This window comes from Mauremys reevesii, linkage group 14, assembly GCF_016161935.1.
Source record: "Mauremys reevesii isolate NIE-2019 linkage group 14, ASM1616193v1, whole genome shotgun sequence".
Classification (NCBI taxonomy): Eukaryota; Metazoa; Chordata; order Testudines; family Geoemydidae; genus Mauremys; species Mauremys reevesii.
Window position 1 is genome coordinate 31,328,123 of NC_052636.1, and position 8,164 is coordinate 31,336,286.

The 8,164-nt window shown below is 46.2% G+C and overlaps 1 long non-coding RNA gene across 1 annotated transcript; it reads left to right on the forward strand.

Annotated features, from left to right (window-relative positions):
* The first annotated feature begins 3,337 nt into the window (after nucleotides 1-3,337).
* Nucleotides 3,338-7,047, forward strand: LOC120381650. Its single transcript, XR_005588121.1, has 3 exons — nucleotides 3,338-3,363; nucleotides 6,510-6,624; nucleotides 6,989-7,047. It is a non-coding gene; the product is annotated as an uncharacterized LOC120381650 (long non-coding RNA).
* Nucleotides 7,048-8,164: the final 1,117 nt, after the last annotated feature.

The window sequence follows — 8,164 nt, forward strand, 5'->3', positions numbered from 1 at the left end:
TGGTGTCAGCCTTCCACCTCAACCAGGAGATCTTCCTCCCGGTGTTCTTCCCGAAGCCGCATGCCTCGCCTCGGGAGCAACAGCTGCACACCCTCGATGTCCGCAGGGCACTCGCTTTCTACATCGAGCGGACTAAGCCCTTCCGGCGTTCGCCCCAGTTGTTCGTAGCGGTTGCTGACCGCATGAAAGGCGAGCCGATATCCTCCCAGCGGATTTCCTCTTGGGTCACTGCGTGTATCCGGACCTGCTACGAGCTTGCTCGCGTGCCGCCGTGCCGCCTCACCGCTCACTCCACGAGAGCGCACGCCTCGTCCGCCGCCTTCCTGGCCCATGTTCCCATCCAGGACATCTGTCGAGCGGCCACCTGGTCTTCGGTCCATACCTTCACCTCCCACTACGCGTTGGTGCAACAGTCTCGAGACGACGCAGCCTTCGGCTCCGCGGTATTACACTCCGCCACGTCTCACTCCGACCCCACCGCCTAGGTAAGGCTTGGGAATCACCTAACTGGAATGCATAGGAGCAATCGCTCGAAGAAGAAAAGACGGTTACTCACCGTAGTAACTGTTGTTCTTCGAGATGTGTTGCTCCTATCCATTCCAGACCCGCCCTCCTTCCCCACTGTCGGAGTAGCCGGCAAGAAGGAACTGAGGAGCGGACGGGCCGGCTGGGGTATATATTCAGCGCCATAGCGGCGCCACTCCAGGGGGCGCCCAGCCGGCCCGCCGGAGTTGCTAGGGTAAAAAAGTTCCGAGATGCCGTGCACGCACGGCGCGCACACCTAACTGGAATGGATAGGAGCAACACATCTCGAAGAACAACAGTTACTACAGTGAGTAACCGTCTTTTATTTCTCGTGTCTTGCTTACAGTACTCCTGGTAATACATCCCAGAATGATACTTGCTTTTTTGCAACACTGTTGACTCCTATTTAGCTTGTGATCCACTAGGACCCCCAGATCCCTTTCCGCTGCACTCCTTCCTAGGCCGTCATTTCCCATTTTGTATGTGTGCAACTGATTGTTCCTTCCTAAATGAAGCACTTTGGCTTTATCCTTATTGAATTTCATCCTATTTACTTCAGACCATTTCTCCAGTGTGTCCAGATGATTTTGAATTTCAGTTCTATCCTCCAAAGTCCTTGCAACCCCTCCCAGCTTGGTATCTCCCGCAAACTTGATAAGTGTAAGAGAGAGACTCTGCTCCTGGGAGGGTTTCACCATGTCTCAGAGGGTTACACCCTGGTGGGAGGGGGCTAGGCCTGTACTGGTATACGGTCACTCTGTGCTTCACAGTGTGGCAGAACCTAGAATGTCCATTAGCAGGGGAAAACCTGGGGGGAATCGACATGTGGAAAGGACAGAAACCCTGTTTGAATTCTCTCACATTGCCCTTCTCGCCCTGGCAGGTTACAGAATAACGTCCACGTTTTGCTCCAGATCATCCCCTCCTCCCAGGGGGAAGGAAATGGCTGCAATGGAGCTGGCTCAGGTAAGGGATTCTCAGGGAGCTGGTGGTGGGTTCTGCTTGGAGGGAGAGAAGCAGTAAATGTATAGGAGGGTGGGAGCTAGTGATGAGCTGCCAAAATATTAACAACAGGTTCCCTCCTCCTCACCTCACAAGGGGGTCATGCCCCCCTGGGGGTCGTGCCCCATCCAACCCCCCATGCTCCTTTTCCAATGACACTGAACATGACGCATCTTGCATAAAATGCATCATAATTATGTCCTAATCATTTGATAATCATACCACTATGCTGAATGTGGGGTGTAGTGTCAGGGCCTAATTTCAAGGCACAGGAGTTGGGAATGGAACTTCCCCTCTTTGTGGAACAGGAAATAACCCTCCAGCCAGGGCTGGGAAAACTTCCCAGACTCCCAGTGCTGGAGCCTGAACCTACTGACACTTCATTAGTTACCCCCACCCCCAGTCTTTGTGGCAACTACAAATGTTATTGGTGATGATTTTATATTCTCTTCCAGGTCATTGATAAGAATGTTAAATAGCACAGGGCCAAGAACCAATCCTTGTGGGAACCCCTAGAAAGAAATCTACTCAAGCATGGTTCCCATTTACAATCATAGTTTTTAATCTATTTAATGTATGTTGTGTTTATTTTGTATCTTTCTAGTTTTCTAGTCAAAATGTTGTGCTGAACCAAGTAATATGCCTTACAGAAGTTTAGGTATATTACATCAATACTATTAGTTGCAACCAAACTTTTGATCTCATCCAATAAGGATATCCAGTTACTTTGATTGGATCTGTTGTCTCTGAACCTTTGTTCATGGGTACTAATTATATTACCTTCCTTTAATTCTTTATTAATTAAATCCATATTCGCTGCTCCATTATCTTGCCCAGTATCAGACTAACAATCTTGTAATTAGCTGGGTCATCTCTTTTACACTTTTTAATATTGGCACAGCATTAGCTTTAGTCCAGTCTTCTGGAATTTCCCCAGTGTTCCAAGTCCTAATTAAAATCACCATTAACAGTCCACCACACTCCTCCACCAGGTCTTTCAAAACTCTTGGATACAAGTTATCTGGACCTGCTTATTTAAACATGTCTAACTGTAATAGCTGCTGTTCAACATCCTCGTGAGTTATTGTTGGAATGGAAAGATTGTCGTCGTCAACGTCTTATATGAGTTACATCATCCGTTTTTCTCCAAATCCAGGAGAGAAATATTTATTGAACACTTTTACCTCTTCTACATTATTTTTGATAATTCTGCCATTTCCATGTAGTAATTTACCACTTCCATTGTTAGGATTAATTTTGTACTTAATATACTTTTTAAAAACTTCCTTCTTATTTTCATTAATTGGTCATTGATCTCTGATAGCTTCCCTTGCCAACTTTCTACAATTCTGACCTTCTATTCTTTACTATTGACTTCCCCTTTCTTCCATGTATTTTATTTGGAGAGTGTTGGGATTCCTACCAGGGAGCCACCAGCAGGGTCCAGAGACAGCCCCATCTCCTATATTAAGCTCTGGCTAGTAGTTATGTAATAAACGTGAAGACCCTGCCTCCGTCTGTCAGCTGGGAGACACAGAGGTTCTCTCTTTCCGCCCTCTGATGCCTCCTGGCTGCTCTAAGCAAGGTGGGGTGGGACTCTGTTAACATGTGCCTCCCGGAGCTTCCATTTCCCTGGTGCTGCTGTTCCGTGAACAGTGGGGTTGTGAGTGGGGCAGCAGGTACTGAGTGTTGGACTCTTGCTCTTTCAGGGGCCGGTGACCTTCGAGGAGGTGGCTGTGTACTTCTCCAGGGAAGAGGGGGCTCTGCTGGACCCCACTCAGAGAGCCCTCTACAGGGATGTCATGCAGGAGAACTATGAGACTGTGACCTCGCTGGGTAAGGAGTCCTGTCCCCTGGCTTATTAGAAGCTGTGGAGTCTCTAAAGAACCTGAGTAGTAATAACTTTATACCTTTATTCATCATACAAGTTTTGACAAGTTTCCTTGCCCCCCCCTTTTTTTGCCTTATCTCCCACCCACTAGTATCATTTTTGGACATGTGCCTTTTTGGTGCCGTCAGTCATTTTAAAATTCCATTTAATGTATCCTTATTGGATACATTAATAACTGTAGCTTTCGTGCCTATTCCTCATTTTAAGAGGAAAATATACCTCCTGTAGAATTCTAAATTGAGTAAATAGGTGTATGACTCATGCATGGCTTGTGTGACAGTCAGATGAGCTCCTATTTTGATAGGAGAGCGTATAATGTTGCCATTCAGGACCTCACGGATGAAGGGAGAACAGAGCTGTGGGAGGGGAGGAGAAGGGGGGAGTAGATAATTCTGGGGTGCCAGGACGTGGGGAGGGTGTGTGCAGGGTTAGAGCTAAGAAGCAGCAGGGAGGGATGAGGTTGTGAGAGACGAGGAGGGAACACAAGAAGCTCCCAAGGTGCTGGCTGAGAGTAATGGGAAGAAGTGGAGAGGAGTGTGGAGGAAGGGCACTGAGGAAGTGGCTCAGTCTCAGGTGCTGAAGCTAAGTGGTCTGTCCTTGTGGAAGAGTGGGACCCCTTGGGGGTCTAGTGCACTCAAGAGGCACCCCCCAAGGACTGTTCAAAAGCCAGGGCATTGCACAGATTCTATGGATCCTTGACAGTGCCAGAGGTTCAGCCTTATGGGGAAAAGATATAAAACAAGAAAAGGATCTAAATGCGTGTTTACCATCGCTCCCTCTCAGTCCTCATGGGAATCCCTGATCCGTTCCAAAGTGTATTAAAACCTTCCTTAAAGGCTCACCTCTTGGTTATCAGGTCATGTCCATTTGTTAGAGGGTTTTCCCTTCACCCTCCCACTTCCCTGGTTCTTGTCACGCAGACAGCAAGCAGCGAAAGACCAGAAGTCCGAAGCGCAGACAATGCCATGTTTATTGGGGTTATTTCCAAGCAAGCATATTCCACTGCCCTAATGAACTTACACCTAGAAAAATTAATTATGCAGCAGATAGAAACAATTAGAGAACCAGACTGATTAACAAGGTAAAAGTGGTGGCCATAAAGATAGAACAGTACAGAAATGAGGGTTTCACAACCACAAGCATTGAGAAGGGATTTCTTGCCAGACCAGCTGCTGTCAAACTAAGTTTTCTTTAACCATCTTAAGATCTGTTTCTTTATCTGGTGGCGATGGGCACTATCAGGACAGGATCATCTTCCTTGCAGCCCAATAGCACCTTATTTCAGTGTGACTGGTTTGGGATGTGAGGATGTGACCTTCGCTTCCCAGCTTATGGCTGCCTCTGCTGCTTAGCCAAAGGCCTTAGCCTAAGAACAAGGCCTCAGACTATCCTAGTGAGAGAAGGCCCATTCACAGGCAGACTGTGATTTTGATTCTTAGCTAGACAAAGTGATAAAAATACACCTAAGTTCTTAAAGTCTAGGCTTTACAGGCAGGCCTGAATATCTCTATTCTAACAGTGGGTTCTAGCCCTTCCCCCGTTCTGTGTCTGTCTTGTCTATTTAGATCAGGGGTCGGCAACCTTTCAGCAGTGCTGTGCCGAGTCTTCATTTATTCACTCTAATTTAAGGTTCCGTGTGCCAGTAACACATTTTAACATTTTTAGAAGGTCTCTTTCTATAAGTCTATAATATAGAACTAAACTATTGTTGTATGTAAAGTAAATAAGGTTTTTAAAATGTTTAAGAAGCTTAATTTAAAATTAAATTAAAATGCAGAGCCTCCCCCCGGACCAGGGGCCAGGACCCGGGAAGTGTGAGTGCCACTGAAAATCAGCTCGCTGCCGCAGGTTGCCTACCCCTGATTTAGATTGTAAATTCTTCAGAGCATGGGCCATCTACTGTTCTCTGTTTGCACTTTGCCTAGCACAATGGGGACCCACTGTTAGTTGGTCCTTAGGCACTAAGGTAGTGAATATGATTTGTTATAATAGTAACTCTCCTGCCACTTTGAGCCAAGGAAGATGCCTTGGGATGCGTAGCCTTATTTGGAGTGTGTTAGTAATGTTGATTTGATTTATCAAATTGTAAAACAGGTAGAATTACAGAGTTACAATTGTATTACTGTTATTCAAGAGATACATATGATGATACAATATTATGTGCTGCAAACTTTGGTTATATTCACCCCCTGTTTTGATAAACTGGTGTTGGCCTCACCTCTGGCGGTTCCGGTTTCACACCTCTTGCAGAGGAAACTAATGCAAAGAGCTGTCAAAGCTACTTCAGAATTTATTTTTTAGCTCAACTAAATAATCTGATACACAAACTAAAATAACATTTAGAGAGACCAAGCTTAGCTGAGTCCCTTTTGAACTTAAAGTTTGAAAAGAAAATAAGTGCGGCCTATTACTGGTTAATAGCTGTCGTAGATGGATAGCATGAATACTTAGTTGAATATGGTGAAGTGTAGTGAAGGAGGAGGAGGTCAAGGTGGGGGCGGGGATACCATAGTGAGGTAGGTTACCTCTTTTTATAGAAATAAATGCTGGAAATCCTTCCTCTTATGCCTAAATTTCAGTCTTCCCCCATAGAAATGTTAGGGTACGCTTACTCCATAGGGTAGTATGTGTGTGCGTATGGATGGCAGATATCTGCGCACTTGTGGGGTACTTGTTAAGTCTGTGAGTACAACTTTGAAAAATCCCCTTTGCTATTCTTCATTGTCTGTTGGTCTAGGTAAAGGGTCTTAGACCTAAGCGTAGGCACTTTATTTGGGTATAGGAAAAACAGTTCCTTTTCTGGGTAAAAGGGCACAGGATGTAGCTATGCTAACTTTGCTTTAGCTTAAAGTGCAGGTTTTTGGCCTGTAGGTTTCTTGCATTACAGCCAAACATATTTTTAATATGAATTAATGAACCTATCACAATACTGTACTTATAAGAAAAGAGATATTGATGCAGGCAAGCAGATGAATCCTGAGGGCTACAGATGTTACTGCCTAAAAATGAGATGGGGTTAAAACTATGGAATATTCTTTGAGACAAGTATCCCACAAATTCCACTGACCTCCCGTGTTTTCTTTGCCTGCAGTAGGGTTTCCAATTTCCAAACCTGATGTGATCTCGCAGCTGGAACGAGGGGAAGAGCCGTGGGTCCTGGACCTCCAGGGCTCTGAGAAAGAAGTGCTCCAGAGCTGCCTTCGCAGGTGAGGAATCAGTTAAACAATTCAACAACTGCTTAGGAATGCAGGAAACATTTGGGCTGCCCTACAAAAGACCCTGTGAGCTCTTCAAGGTCAGGATTGTTCCCTGCAGATGTGGAATCATTATGGCAGATGTCACTCATGGCTTCCCTCCTATTCTGACTGACAACTGGCAGCAGGTCCCTCCCCGATCTCACTTTCCCCTGAGAGTTATGGTGCAATGAGGACCCAGAACTGATGCCTTCCCCTCTTCTCTGTGGAAGGGTTTGGGGAAAATCAGCACCTGATAGGTTTGATCTCTCCCACATGTATTTTGGTTTGTTCATCCCTTTTTCCATTCCTCTCTCTGACATTTCCTTTTTCTCAGGCACAGGGAGTGACCTATGTCTGGATTCTCTCTGTCTCCCATCCGGCAATGGGATGGTGAGTGAGAACGAGGAGGAGAAACCCCAGCAGGAAGACACTGTGCAAGTAGATCCACATTGGATGTTATCAGGAAGATCCACAGGGAATATTTCCAGGAGTTGTGCACTCCCAGAAAACACAAAAGCCTGTGAGAGTCAGCAGAGGCCAGAGGAAAACTACAGTAGCCACTCAGCCCTAATTCCACGCAACAGAATCAACTTGGAAGAGAGACGCTACATGTGCCATGAGTGCGGGAAAAGCTTCGGGCAGAGCTCTCACCTTATCAGACATCAGAGAATCCACACAGGGGAGCTGCCCTACACATGTTCTGAGTGCGGGAAAAGCTTCAGGTGGAGCTCTCACCTTATCACACATGAGAGAATCCACACAGGGGAGACACCCTACACATGCTCTGAGTGTGGGAAAAGCTTCAATCGGAGCTCTGTCCTGAGCGCACACAGGAGAATCCACACAGGGGAGATGCCCTACACGTGTTCTGAGTGCGGGAAAAGCTTCAGTCGGAGCTCACACCTTATCAGACATCGGAGAATCCACACAGGTGAGAAACCAAATGGATGCTCTGAGTGCGGGAAATGCTTCAGGGATATTTCAGCCCTCATCTCACATCAGAGAATCCACACAGGGGAGAAGCCCTACATGTGCTCTGCGTGTGGGAAAAGCTTTAATCAGCGCTCAAACCTTATTACACATCAGAAAATCCACATGAGAGAGAACTGTTATAAATCCCTTGACTAGGGCTGGCCAAAGTTTGTTTTTTTTAATTACATTTGCTAATTCCCACATAGTGATTTTTGCACCATCTTCACCGTGGTGTCTCAGCTCCACCACATCAGTTGCCTGCTTCTGCCTTTTGCAGCTCACCCTTCTTTGGGGTCAGTCCTGTGATCTTTTCTATCAACTCCTTTCCTTTGAGTTGAAGGAGTGTGTGTCCCTCCTGTCAGGAATGTTCATCAGCTCCAGGTTGGGGGAGAGAGGTTTGAGTCCAACAAGCTACACTGAGGCTAAAACTACCTGTGCCTGACATTCACTAGGGCTGTACATGACATTGGCTGCTCAAGTTAGTGATCTTGGTGTAACAAGACAATTATAGTTGGAGAACAGATGCAGCCCAGGTGCA